The sequence below is a fragment of the Equus caballus genome, chromosome 27 (genome assembly GCF_041296265.1).
Source record: "Equus caballus isolate H_3958 breed thoroughbred chromosome 27, TB-T2T, whole genome shotgun sequence".
NCBI classification, from domain to species: domain Eukaryota; kingdom Metazoa; phylum Chordata; class Mammalia; order Perissodactyla; family Equidae; genus Equus; species Equus caballus.
Window position 1 is genome coordinate 23,130,022 of NC_091710.1, and position 14,802 is coordinate 23,144,823.

The 14,802-nt window shown below is 34.5% G+C and overlaps 1 protein-coding gene across 1 annotated transcript in view; it reads left to right on the plus strand.

The window, feature by feature from the left end:
- Positions 1-14,802, plus strand: part of LOC111770875 (disintegrin and metalloproteinase domain-containing protein 18-like) — a 119,664-nt gene that overhangs the window by 69,487 nt on the left and 35,375 nt on the right. Inside the window, exon 10 of the mRNA XM_070252764.1 lies at positions 11,942-12,119. The gene's annotated coding sequence lies outside the window, so the exon portion shown is untranslated. The remainder of the gene's footprint in view (positions 1-11,941; positions 12,120-14,802) is intronic.

Genomic DNA, 14,802 nt, shown 5'->3' on the forward strand with positions numbered 1-14,802 from the left:
GTGGTGCTGTGCCAGCCTTGGTGAGGGGCAGTGCATTCAGTGCGTAGCTACTCCTCTTGCCCTTCTGATACTGTCTGTCTTGGTCTCTGTTGGTGCAGGGGGTGCTTCAGCCTCTCCTCTGTGCTCTAGGATTTTCTCAGTGGTGTTTACTCCATGAATAACTTTTAGTTCTTCTTGTGAGGAGGAGTGAAGTTGAGAACAACGTATGTTGCCATTTTGGTGACATCACTCCTGTTGTGATTTAGTTCTTAATATGGACCTGGAGGCAATGAGGGGTGGTGAGACAAATCTCTTGGGTATTGTCATTAAAAATGTTTTTTTAAATGTAGGAGTTCTCTCATTATTTAGAGAGAAGCTTCCTCTGCTGGCGAAGGAAGTCCAGGGATATTTGTGCATGTCACACCAATTGTTCCCATCCCAAGTTTCAGATTCTAACTCCTTCCCTAACAAATCTGGTAGAATTGAGGATTAGCTTGGTGCTGCAATCCTGTAGTCCTCATAACTAAGCCAGGAGATTGATCATCAGCCGTGTCAGTCCAACAACTACAGAAGATGAGGAGTTACTACAGTGCTGTTACAGAGGCTTTCTGATTGCATATTTGCATTCTCAGGTGCTCATTCACAGCTTTCCCTATATATTTTTCATAACCTACATTCTCTACTTCTGTCATAGAAGCCAGTTGACCCCAAAATCTTTATCATAGTTTGTCATTATAGTAATGAAGTGCCTTGATCTTTCTCGCAACTTGGCCTCCTTCTGCACCTTATCCTATGTCAGATTTGGTAATAATCTGAGAAATCATGATATCATTGCATATTATGAATTATCAGTGCCCCATCCTGGCAGGAAGCAGGCAGCATACTTAAACTGAGTAATTTGGTTATGTAGCCACTTTGTGAGCTGGGAGGCAGAGTATCATTTGGACTGTCCTAAATGAATATGAGAGCTGTTGTAAGAAATTAGGTAAGTTGAAGATTATGGTCCATGTAGCCAAAAATCTAATGTAAATGCAAAAACAGCCCTTTTACATAGTTATGGTAGTTACTTAAGTATTATGTTAGACGTTCAGTTGTTAAATCATGGCAAAGCTTAGCATAGATTCGATATGCTTATATCAATTTAATTTGATAAGAAGAGCTACAGCTTCTCATCTGTCCAAAGAATTATATTTCCCTATTCTTAAGTATTTGATGAAACAATAAAAATGGTCAGAATTAGAAAACTATTTTTTAACATGCTTCAATGAATTGTCTTTCATTTTAATTTTTTGTTGTTGTTGTTAATGTTAGTATCCCAAGGAAATAACTGTGGAGGCATTTTCAGTTATTTTCACCCAGACGCTGGGAATCAGTTTGGGAATATCATACAATGACCCAAAGAAATGTCAGTCTTCAGGGGTCATCTGTATAATGAATCTAGAAGCTATGTAAGTTTAAAAAATGTGAGATATATTTATTTATTTATTTATTTATTTATTTATTTATTGGTTATGTTTATTTTGTTTTATATATGTAAGGTGCAAAAATTTGGCATTTACTTATGGGGCAAATTAGCTATAAATGGATTAAGTAATAGAAATTAAGTAATGGAAACATGAGATTTTAAGTGTAAGAAGAATGTGGAAGGAGGTATACCATTAAAAGCAGTCAAGGCCAACAAGTGATGTAAGCTTCATGGGATGTGTTGTTCCCTTTGTCTTTTTCCTCTAAGTTACATCTAAACTGACATCTATTAATCAACAGAGGATTCCCTACACAACACAACAGGATACCTGAGAAACCCATGCAGCTATACATCTGAAGGTGGGTGTACTGGACCCCCATAAAGCAGTAGAATAAGGGAGTGGACCTCCCCTTACCCAGTGGCAGTGATCCAGGATGCAGATCCTCACACAGTGGCCAGCATGACTGTGAGTGGAGGCAAGAACAGCTTGTCCAGTGTGCAAATGCTTTCAAAGTGGTAGCCCAGTCCATGAGAGTGCCCACTATGCTGTAGTGGTACAGTGAGAATACTCCCCACCAGGGGTGGTGGCTCAGTCGCTGCGAAGGTGCTCTGCCTGCCAAGCACAGTGCTGGACCTTGCAAAGACACCCCACTTGCCAAAGTGCAGCAGCCCATGGAACCCACTTGCTGAGCACAGCACCTGGCCTATATGAAGTTGCCATGCCTGCATAAGCATGACCTGCCTGATGAGCACAGCAGCCCTGCCTGCAAGATTGCAACCCACTCACCTGTGAAACACAATGGCTGGCCCCTGTTAAGGCACTCTGCACATACAAGTGTGACCTGATTGCTGAGTGCAGTGGCCTCATCTGCACGAGTGCAACTCACTGAGCAGCTTCAGTCAGCTTGCACAAATGCAGAGCAGCCCAATCAGCACACAGGAGCAGATGGGGCAGAAACGGAAAACACAACTGCTGCCTCACCTTGCAGTAGTGGCAGGTGCAATCTGCAACCAGATACTACCAACAATGTGCCATCAGAGGATCAATTCATCAAACACCATGAAGAACAATAGTAACACTGCAGAACAGAAGGAAAATTACAAGTCCCCAAGAACCAAACCTGAAGTCACAGAAAACTACACTCTAAATGACAGAGAATTCAAAATAGTTGTCTTTAAGAAACTCAACGAGTTACAAGCAAATGCAGACAGTTCAATGATCTCAGGAATAAAATTACTGAACAGAAGGAATATTTCACCAGAGATTGAAGCCCTTAAAAAAAAGTACACATAAATTCTGAATACAAAGAACACAATTAATGAGATAAAAAATAATTTAGAATGCATAAAAAGTAGAGCAGACCTTATAGAGCAGAGAGTAAGTGACCTAGAAGATAGAAATCTAGAAATTCTTCAGGTGAAGGAGCAAAGAGAACTAAGATTTTAAAAAATGAAGTGTATGGTATAGACATACTTATATCAGACAAAGCAGACTTCAATATAAAAAAGATAATGAGAGAAAGAGGAGCAGTATATAGTGATAAGAGGGACATTCCGCAAGAGACTGTAAAACTTATTAATATATATGCACCTAACACAGGAGCACCAAAGTATATAAAGCAACTATTAACAGACCTAAAAGAAGAAATTGACAGCAAGACAATAATGATAGGGGACCTCAACACCCCACTTACATCAACGGACAGATCATCCGGACAGAAAGTCAACAAAGAAACAGTGGCCTTAAATGAAACACTAGACAAGATGGTGTTAATTGATGTATATAGAACATTCCATCCCAAAACAACAGAATACACATTCTTCTCCAGTGCCTGTGGAACATTCTCAAAGATAGACCATATATTGGAAAACAAGGCAAACAAACCTCAATAAATTTAAGAAGATGGAAATCATGTCAAGAATCTTTTCCAGCCACAAGGCTGTGAAACTAGAAATCAACTACACGAAAAAAGCTGGGAAAGTCACAACTATGTGGAGACTAAACAACATGCTACTGAACAACCATCAGATCAATGACGTAATCAAAGGAGACATAAAATACCTGGATACAAATAAAAATGAAAACACAACATCTTAACTCTTAAGGGATGCAGCAAAAGTGATGCTAAGAGGGAAATTTACTGTAATACAGGCCTACCTCAACAAACAAGGAAGATCTCAAATAATTAATCTTAAATTACACCCAACAGTATGAGAGGTAGACTCGTATACTTTATCTTAGAAGGGATTTGAAGAGGTTGGTAGTTGTTGCTTTTAATGGGAGGGCGATTTGATTCAGGGAATGTGGAATGAGACCGGGGTGTGTGTGTGTTTCTGTGTGTGGTTTGGAAAGTTTTTGACTGCTGTTTCTCTCGTTTAGTCTATTCAGAGTCTATTTCTTCTTGATTCAGTTTTGGGAGCTTGTATGAGTCTAAAAATTTATCCATTTCTTCTAGGTTATCCAATTTGTTGGCATATAGTTTTTCATAGTATTCTCTTATAATCATTTGTATTTCTGTGGTATCCATTATCATTTCTCCCCTTTTATTTTTAATTTTATTTGCATATTCTCTCATCTTTTCTTGGTGAGTCTGGCTGAGAGTTTGTCCATTTTGTTTATCTTCTCAAAGAACCAGCTCTTAGTTTCATTGATCCTTTCTATTGTTTTTTTTAGTCTCTATTTCATTTATCTCTGCTCTAATTTTCATTACTTTCCTCCTTCTGCTGACTTGGGGTTTTTCTTGTTCTTCTTTTTCTAGTTATGTTAGGTACAGTTTAAGATTATTCATTTGAGATTTTCCTTGTTTGTTGAGGCAGGCCTGTGTTGCTAGAAATTTCTCTCAATGCCACTTTTGCCGCATCCCATAACAGTTGGTATGTTGTGTTTTCATTTGGGGGCAAGTTTTGATTTATCCTTTATTTCTTCATTGACTCAATGTTTTTTCAGTCGCATGTTGTTTAATCTCCATGTATTTGTGCCTTTCCCAGGTTTTCTTATTGCAGTTGATTTCTAGTTTCATACTATTGTGTTTGCAAAAGATGCTTTATATGATTTTAATCTTCTTAAATTTATGGAGGCTTGCCTTGATCCCATTTACAATCACAACAAAAGGAATAAAATATATGGGAATAAATTTAACCAGGGAGGTGAAAGACCTCTACACTGAAGACTGTAAGACATTCTTGAAAGATGTTGAAGAAGACATAAAGAAATTGAAAGATATCCCATGCTCATAGATGGAAGAATAAACATAGTTAAAATGTCCATATTACTTACAGCAATCTACAGATTCAATGCAATCACAATCAGAATGCCAATGACGTTCTTCACGGAAATAGAACAAAAATTCCTAAAATTTATATGCAGCAACAAAAGACTCTGAATAGCCAAAGGAATCCTGAGAAAAAAGAAGATAGCTGGAGGCATCACAGTCTCTGACTTAAGAATATACTGCAAAGCTATAGTAATCAAAACAACATGAGACTGGCACAAAAACAGACAGAGATAAGTGGAACAGAATCAAGAGCCCAGAAATAAAACCACGCATCTGTGGTGAGCTAATCTTTGACAAAGGAGTCAATAACATACAACGGAAAATGGAAAGTCTCTTCAATAATAGATTTTGGGAAAACTGGACGGCCATGTGCAAAAGAATGAAAGTAGACCATTATCTTAGAACATAAAAATTAACTCAAATTGGATTAAAGACTTGAATGTAAGACCTGAAATCATAAAACTCCTAGAAGAAAATGCAGACAATATGCTTTTTGACATTGGTGTTAGCAATATCTTTTCAAATACCATGTCTACTCAGGCAACGGAAACAAAAGAAAAAATAAACAAATGAGACTACGTCAGACTAAAGAGTTCCACAGGCAAAGGAAACCATGAACAAAATGAAAAGACAACCCACCAACTGGAAGAAAATATTTGCAAATCATATATCCAACACAATGTTGATTCCCAAAATATATAAAGAACTCACTCAACTCAACAATAAAGAAAAAAACGACCTGATGAAAAAATGAGTAAAGGATATGAACAGACATTTTTCCAAAGAAGATATAATGATGGCCAATAGGCACATGAAAAGATGTTCAACATCTCTAATTATTAGGGAAATACAAATCAAAACTACAATGTGATATCATCACCTTACACCCATCAGAATGGCTATAACTAAGAACACAAAAAGATAACAAATGTTGGAGAGGATGTAGAGAAAAGGGAACTCTCATACATTGCTATTGGAAATGCAAACTGGTGCAGTCACTATGGAAAACAGTATGGAGATTTCTCAAATAAATAAAATATGAATACCATATCATCCAGCCATCCCACTACTAAGTATTTATCCAAATAACATTAAATCAACAATTCAAAGAGATTTATGCATCCCCATGTTCTTGCAGCATTATTCACAATAGCCAAGATATGCAAGCAACGCAAGTGCCCATCAATGGATGAATGGATAAAGAAGATGGGGTATATACATATACAATGGAATACTACTTAGCCATAAAAAAGACACAATCATGCCATTTGCAACAATGTGGATGGACCTTGAAGGTATTATGCTAAGCGAAATAAGCCAGAAGGAGAAAGCCAAACACCATGTAATTTCACTCATATGTGGAAGATAAATAAACAAATGGACAAAGAGAACAGTTAGTGGTTATCAGAGGGGAGGGGGTTACAGGGGAGGATAAAAGAGGTTAAAGGGCACATATGTATGGTGATGGATAAAAACTACACTACTGATGGTGGGCACGATGCAGTCTGTATAGAAACCGATATATAATAATGTACACCTGAAAATTCACAATGTTATAAGCCAATATGACCTCAATAAAATAATTAAATAAAAAAATAGGGGTGTTACATGATGGGTTTTCCTGTTCTGAAAGAAGGATATAGTGACTTTCGAAGATGAAGTTTGGAGTTAGGAGAGATCAGTAGGAGGCTACTGAGTCCAAGTAAGAGATCAGGAAGACCAAATTTAAGTAACTTTTACAATGATTCAGATAGCATTGGTTTTTACAAATGTAAACTATTTATTTAATATCTTGAATATTTGTTTAGTTCATTTCCTGATTACGTGCCAGTTATGTGTTTTATAGGAGATAAGTCATCTTATGATGTTATTTTGAAAAAAATTAATTTACTTCTAAAAAAATGAAAAAAGAACAGTCAATGCTAAAAAGTCCGCTATGCAAGTTATATTACCGAAGGAATTCTCCTTAGGCTGTGTATTTTATGAAACCACTTAGTAAGGATCTTTAAAAATATATCAATAGGCCAAAACAAGTGGCCTTTGTTTTTAGACAGAATTTTTGGTTTTGCTTTTAGAGTAGTTTAATATTGTAGAAAAACTATCATCCAAAGAATAAGAAGTCCTACTTGGAGACTCATATCAAATACGTATTTGGTTGACTTTGGAGAAATTACCCCACCTTGCTTGGATTTATTTTTTTCATCTTTAGAATGAGAATGATTATGTCAATTCTCTTATTTCACAGAGTGATGTAAGAATGAAACGTGAAAACAAAATGGGAAAGTATTTTCTAAACTATAAAATCCCATAAGTATGTGATAGATTAGTTACAGTGATTTCTAAGTTTGTCAATGTACCCCAAATAGTATATATCAGACAAGGACTACAGCAGATGTTGTTAATATTCTATAGGTCTTTTATTTGTGAAAAGGGCCTGTGCTAAGTATGACCTATTCATAACCGAAGAAAAATCAAAAGCTACAAGTGAAAATAAGCCATTAATTTTTGAAACCATGCTCTTTTTATCGTTACTCTTAAGCACTGTCCAAGGGTTAACGCTTACATTTTAGAAATAGCTCAAACTCAAACATATATATTTATATATACTACACATATTATATTATTAATTAGCTCTAAATGGATTATATAAAAACAATATTTTATACATGTATAAAGTTTTATATAATTTTAATTAAATTTAATATATAATAAATTAAATATATATTACAATAATATGTTTATTAAATCCAGTATATAATTTATATAGCTATATAAACAAAATGAGTATTACTATTTTGGACCTATTCTTCATTTGTCCAAGTTTTCTCGAGTATGCTATGATATTATGTGCAAGTCACCCAAAGTCTAGTATTAATGATAGTAAGAATAACAAATATTTATGTTGAATTTACTATGTGCTAGAGATGATCCCAAAAAATTAACATATATTAACTCATTTGATTTTCACAACATCTCTATAGGGCAGGTCTTACTATTCCCATTTTTAGAGATGAGGAACTGAGTTGTAAAAAGGATTAATTATCCATGGTCAGATAGCTAGTTTGTAGCAGATCTGAATTTTGAACCCAGGCATTCTGACTTTAGAATCTGTGCTAATAAACTTTTAGATTTGTATGGTGCTTTATAATATTTAAATTGCTTTCGTACATGTTCTCCAGCTCCTTAGAAAACTCTTGTGATGTGTGTAGGGCAAGTATTATCTTAATTTTTACAAAATCTAACAATTCCATATATATATATATATTGCATATTCCATATATGTATATATATATATATATATATATATATTGCATTTCCACAGTACATCTCATACATTGTTTTATGTAATTTTCAAAGAAGGAATGACAATAAGTAAATAAAATATTATTATCTTCATTTAATGGTTTTTATTTTTAAAAAGTCCCTGGAGCACAGATAGCCTAAATGAGTCTACATTGGATATACAGTTACTTAGTGGCCAAACTTCAGCTGATGTCAGTAATATAACCAATGATTTGGGGGCACTTACCATAAGCCAGAGAATTAAATTAGGCACTTTACTTTAATAATATTTAATCCTCACAAGAATCCTATGAAGTACATAGGTGTTACCTCTATTTTGAGGATGTGAAAACTGAGACTTAGAGATTGATGACTTTGCCTAAAGCCTCAAGTCACAAGGTTGGTACAAGTCAACAGGTCTATCTAACTCAGAGTTTTGTTATTTTCTCTATTGCATACTGAATTCATATAGAAGACAGTTAATATATTGGAATTAACTTAAACAAAGTAGCAAGAGGACATTAGTATGTATTTGTACAAACTTCATTCTTACACTTCAGTGGTCCTTCTAGTACAGTCATATGTTGCTTAACAATGGGGATAAATTCTGAGAAAAGTGTCATTAAGCCATTTTGTTGTTGTGTGAACATCATAGAGTATACTTGAACAAGTCTAGATGGTATAGCCTACTATACACTTAAGCTATATGGTACTAATTTTATGGAACCCCTGTTGGCCCATCATTGATCAAAGTGTCGGTATGCGGCACATGCTTGTATATTAGTTTGATGATTTAATTTATATCTCCTTTGTGAAAATGGGTAGCTCTTGTCTTAAACCCTCACTTTCAGGACAGTCTGTGCACACAAACGACTTCAGAAGTGGAGAGAGGAAAGAGGCATACAAAATGACAATCGCTACGAATGTAGGAACCTAGGGAAAACTCAGAGTCAAGGTTTGCTCACCTATCTGGTTTCATCATTTTGCAAAAAGGCAAAAACATTTAGAAGGAGCATGGATTTATCAGTTTAAAGAAATTGAATTATTTTTCTCATATTGCTTCCTCTTGATTCCTTGCTAAAAGCAATTTCATTAAGCTATGGAAGTTTGATTGGGGAAGGGGGTACCATTTTGGAGTATGAATCCATTGAGGGGAACATGGGCTTTGGAATATTTCACTTGTTTGCTAATTTTTCTAACCCTTAGTTTTCTCCTCTGAAAAATGTGGATGATGAGAGCTACTTTGATACAGTTGTTGTTAGGATTCAAGTAATTAAGATGTATGTAAATTATTTATCATTGTGCTGGTGTGTCTTATTATTTGAGGAGTAGGGAAGACTCAGAAGGGTGTTAAAATAGTGGGGTAGGGATAGACAAGAGCAGTGAGAACATGTAATTTAGGGGGAAAAAAAGTAGAAGAGATAAAGACCTTGAAAAGAAAATGAGATAATATAAAATTTAAACTTTTCTTTTTTCAAAACGCTGTCAAGTGCTAACCTCAACTTTAGCAAACTACTTTCTTTTCCATCATTTCCTTCCATAAATTAATTTCTCTGTTCTTTGAACTCAGAACTTAGGTTAGTTATATTATAGTTTCAATAAGCTTTTATAAAATAATTTGGGAACAAAGCTAACATAGCATTAGAATTCAGAGTGCAATATCTCAACCAAATAATGAAAAAAAATTCCAGATAATTGATTACAAATAAACTTTGGGAATACATGTTCTTAAGAACCGCCATTATGGGGCAGCAAAAAGGTGACTGGGTAGGAATTATATATAATTGACTATAAATAGTTCCAAGAGCCAAAATATTATACAATTTTTTAGTTAAATTTTTCTTCACCTTTCAGTTTTGGTGGTAAGATCACAAAATTTCTGGTAAGTAGTAAAATATTACTATTTTATTGAATTATGTAATGTTCAAAGATGAATTTTTGAGTAAAAGTAACTGAATTTGAAGTCTTAAACAATTGTATATGAATACTAATCATGCTAGTTTATGAACTGTCTGATTTTGGTGAGATTTTTAGCTTCTCCAAACTTGAGCTCAATTAGTATAAAATGTTGATGACAATACCAACCTCCCTGGTTTGTGGTGAGGATTAAATAATCCAGTATACAAAATGTCTGGCTAATAATAAGTGCTCAATAAATGTCATTTTCCTCCTTGCTTTACAGATTCTTACTACATATTGAGAATGATTCAGCCTACGCATATATTCCTTGAAGTTATCTTCATTAGTGGGAATATGGACATAATTATCTAAAATTTTGATTAGTACACAATTTCTCTGAGATCTTTAAGAAATTTCAGGACTAAGCACAGTATAGTCTGTTTAATAAAAGTTTGTTGTTATTAAAGTTTGTTGTAGGAAGAATCGATAGACAGTTGATTCTACTTTTGCTAAGAATTGTGCTGGTAAAAAGTGATACCAACAATAAAGATGACAAAGTTCCCACCTCAAGCAACTTGCAATTTAATTCATTATCTGTCGCATTATAAATGTGCTACAAACCTGTGAATAAACATTGAAAAAATATTGAAATAGAAGAGATTCAAACTTTCAAAGAGCTTGATTCTTAATTTTATAATGGTCAGGGGAGAGACAGAGGAAGAAGAAGAGAAGTTTGAAGAGTTCTTGATATACATCTGGGAATTTATATAAATGGATACAGGGTTTTCTCCATGCCATCATTTCAGTTTTATTTAACTTAGGCAGAGGTGTCATACATATATTAACCATTTTTTCCTCCATATACAAGAATTTTCATAAGTCACACCCAAAAGCTCAAAAATTTCTCTTAACTGGATTTAATTTGTAATGCGTACAAAAATAAAATTAATCTATTCTTGATTTTTTTTATTGTGGTAGGAATACTTAACAGGAATCCCCTTAAATTTTAAAATACACAATATAGTATTGTTAACTATAGACACTATGTTGTACAGCAGATATCTAGAATTTATTCATCTTGCATAAGTGAATACTTATACCCATTGAATGCCATTTAGACCCCATTTCCCCCTCCTTCTAGCCCCTAACAACTACTATTCTACTGTCTGCATGTATGAGTTTGACCATTTTAGATATCTCATGTAAGTGAGCTCATGCAGTATTTATCCTTCTGTGACTGGCTTATTTCACTTAGCATAATGTCCTTAAAGTTCATGGATGTCATTGCATATGGCAGGATTTCCTTCCTTTTTTAAGGTTGAATAATATTCCATTGCATCTAGGTATCCCATTTTCTTTATCCGTTCATCTGTCAATGGGCATTTAGGTTGCTTCCATACCTTTGCTATTGTGAATAATGCTGCTGTGAACATAGGAGTGCAGGTATCTCTTCAAGATCCTGATTTCAATTATTTTTGACATATACCCAGAAGTGGGTTTGCTGGATCATATGGTAGTTCTATTTTTAATTTTTTGAAGAACCTCCCTACAGTTTTTCACAGTGGCTATACCCACTGTGAATATACATTCCCACTAACAGTGTACCAGGATTCCAATTTCTCCACATCCTCTCCAACACTTGCTATCTTTCTTTGTAATAGCATCTTAACAGGTGTGAGGTGATATCTTATTATGGTTTTGCTTTGTAATTCCCTGATGGTTAGTGATATTGAGCACCTTTTCATATACCTGTTGGCCATTTGAATGTCTTCTTTGGAGAAGTGTCTATTCAAGTCCTTCACCCATTTTCAAATTCGGTTGTTCTTTGCTATTGGGTTGTATATAGTTTTGTTTTAATAAGGACATGTATTCCAGTGAATGAAATTACATAACCTCCTCAAGAATGATTTTGGCCTCTAAATACTTGTTATGAACATTTATCATTACCTATTAAATTTAGCGTTTTGAAATTAATTTATGTAATACAGAATTGTGTTTTCAGCAGTATACTGACAATGACGTTATATGTATTCATCTTTAGTCAATACAGTGGTGTGAAGACTTTTAGCAGTTGCAGTTTGAGTGACTTTGAAAATTTCGTTTCAAAAATGGGTGCTAGATGTCTTCAGAATAAGCCACAAATGCAAGCATCTGCACAATCCACGTGTGGCAACCGCAGAGTGGAGGGCAGTGAAGTCTGTGACTGTGGCACTGTGGAAGTAGGTCTGATAACTAGGAAACTGATTAATATATTTATTGTTTTAGTTCATCCTTTTATCATAAATGTTATATATCTCAACTATGACTGAAGACCATGCAGAATATTGGCAGTATGTGAAATCAAGTTTGAAATACAACAATATACTGTCTAGGTTTTATAGATTGAAGAGTTTTGAACAAACATAAAATGTACTCCAAAAATATTATTGCTGATGGGGAAAAGGTGAATCTAGAATGAGCTTTTGGGTTCCAGACTAAATATATAAGATTTTTCCAAACCTGTGCTTAACCCTTTGGGCATTTTATAAATGTCTAACTGAAAATTAAAATGTCAGCAAACCATCAAGTATGCTGCAGGGTATTACTTCACAGTGGAGTCAATAGTATAGTGAGAGAAGACTGTGTTAATGTTATAGTCTGAACATTGGGTGATTTGGATTATTCACTTGATAGGGAAGCCCTGAAAATATAACGAATGCAAAAGGTCCAGGAAATAATGCTGCTAGACAATTCAATATTCGCAGCAACACTGCAGATAAACAAATGTTTTACCATTTGGTAGAACAAGTCCTCCCTCTTTGCTCCTCTTCATTTATCTTTAAATTAGCTTTATTGGGGGATGATCTACATACAATAAAATGCACCCACTTTAAGTATACTGGTTGGTGTGTTCTGACAAATGTATATAAGCATTGGTGCAATTAAGATATAGATTCTTTTCTTTGCAAAAATTTATTCATGTCTCCCTACAGTCATGCCCACCTCTACTCATCTCCAGGCAACTTCTGATTATGTCAGTTTTGCCTGATGTAGAAAGTCCTATGAATGGAATGATTCAGCACATATTCTTTGTGTTTGCTTCTTTTGTTCAATACAGTGTTTGCGAGATTCACCCACATTGTTTTATGTCACAAGATTTTCTTTGTTTTTATTTTACGTAATATTTCATTGCTTAGATATACCAAAATCTGTTTTTCCATTTACCTGTTAAATGGACATTTAAGTTGCTAGTAGTATTGGGCCATTGTTCTGAACTCCTAAAAGTTGAATTGCTGGGTCATATGATAAGTTTATGTTTATAAGAAACTGCCAAACTATTTTCCAAAGTAGTTGTATCGTTTTGCACTTCTCTCAGCAACATAGGAAACTTTTATTTCCTCCACATGTTCACCAAAATTTGATATTGCAGCCTTTAAAATTTTAGCCATTCGTTTTGATTTTACTTCTCTGATGACTCTAATGATATTGAGCATGTTCTCATGTCCCTTTGGCCATTTGTTGTTCGAATAATCTATTCAAATCTTTTGCCAGTTTTAAAAATTAGAGGCTGGCCCCGTGGCACAGCAGTTAAGTGCACATGTTTCAGCTTGGCAGGCCCACGGTTCTCTGGTTCAAATCCCAGGTGCGGACATGGCACCACTTGGCACACCATGCTGTGATAGGCATCCCACATATAGGGCAGAGGAAGATGGGCATGGATGTTAGCTCAGGGGTGGTCTTCCTCAGCAAAAAGAGGAGGATTGGCAGATGTTAGCTCAGGGCTAGTCTTCCTCAAAATAAATAAATAAATAAATAAATAAATAAATAAATAAATAAATAAATAGATAAATAAATACATAAATACATAAATAAATAAATAAAATAAAAATTAGGTCATTTAGTTTTTATTATTCATTTGTAAGAGTTCCTTATACAGACTGGATACCAGAACTTTGTCAGACACTTATATTACAAACATGTTTCTAGTCTATGTATTTCCTTTTCAGTTTCTTAACATCTTTGTATAGCAGGCATTTTTTAATTTTTTTGAAGTCCAAGGTATTGTTTTTTTCTTCTGTGGTCATGCTTTTTCTGTCCTAAAAAATCTTTGCTTACGCAAAGTCGTGAATATTTTCTCCTATGTTTTCTACTAAAATACTATTATAACTTTTACATTTAGTCTGCGATCCATTTTGAGTTTGTTTTTGTGTTTGGTGAGAGAATTGGGTTGAGGTTCATTATCCTCCATACGAAAATCAAATTTTTGTAGCAGTATTTGTTAAAATGACTATCTTTTCATATTGTATTACCTTAGTGCCCTTATGAAAATAAATTACCATCCATGTGTATCTGTTCCTGGATTCTTTTCTGTTTATTCATGTCTGTCCTTATGCCAGTTCCACAGTGTCTTGATTAATGTACTTTATAATGTCTTGAAAACAGCATAAATCATCCCACTTTGCATCTCTTTCCAACATAGTTTTCCCATTCTGGGACCTTTGTATTTCCATATAAATTGGATAATCAGCATGTGAATGTAGGGACTTTGATTGGAGTTTTGTTGCATCCATACAATCTTCCATCAATTTGGGGGGAATTATTTTCTTACCAAAACTGAGTCTGCCAATCTGTGCACATGGTGTATCACTCCACTTATTTCAGTCTTCTTTAATTTATTCAGGTCTTCTCTAGTTTACTTGTCTTGATGTTATTGCTTTAAAATGTTACTTAACAATTATCCATTGCTAGTATAAAAAAATGCAGTTGCCTTCTGTGAGTTCACCTTGGGTTTAGTGTTGATTAGAAGTGCTGAGAGTGTTCCTCTTTGGTTTTTATTTTTAGGGGCAAAGCTTTCTCACTTTCACCATTAAATATGTTAGATATATATTTATATATATTTAGCAGATGCCCTTTATCTTAAGT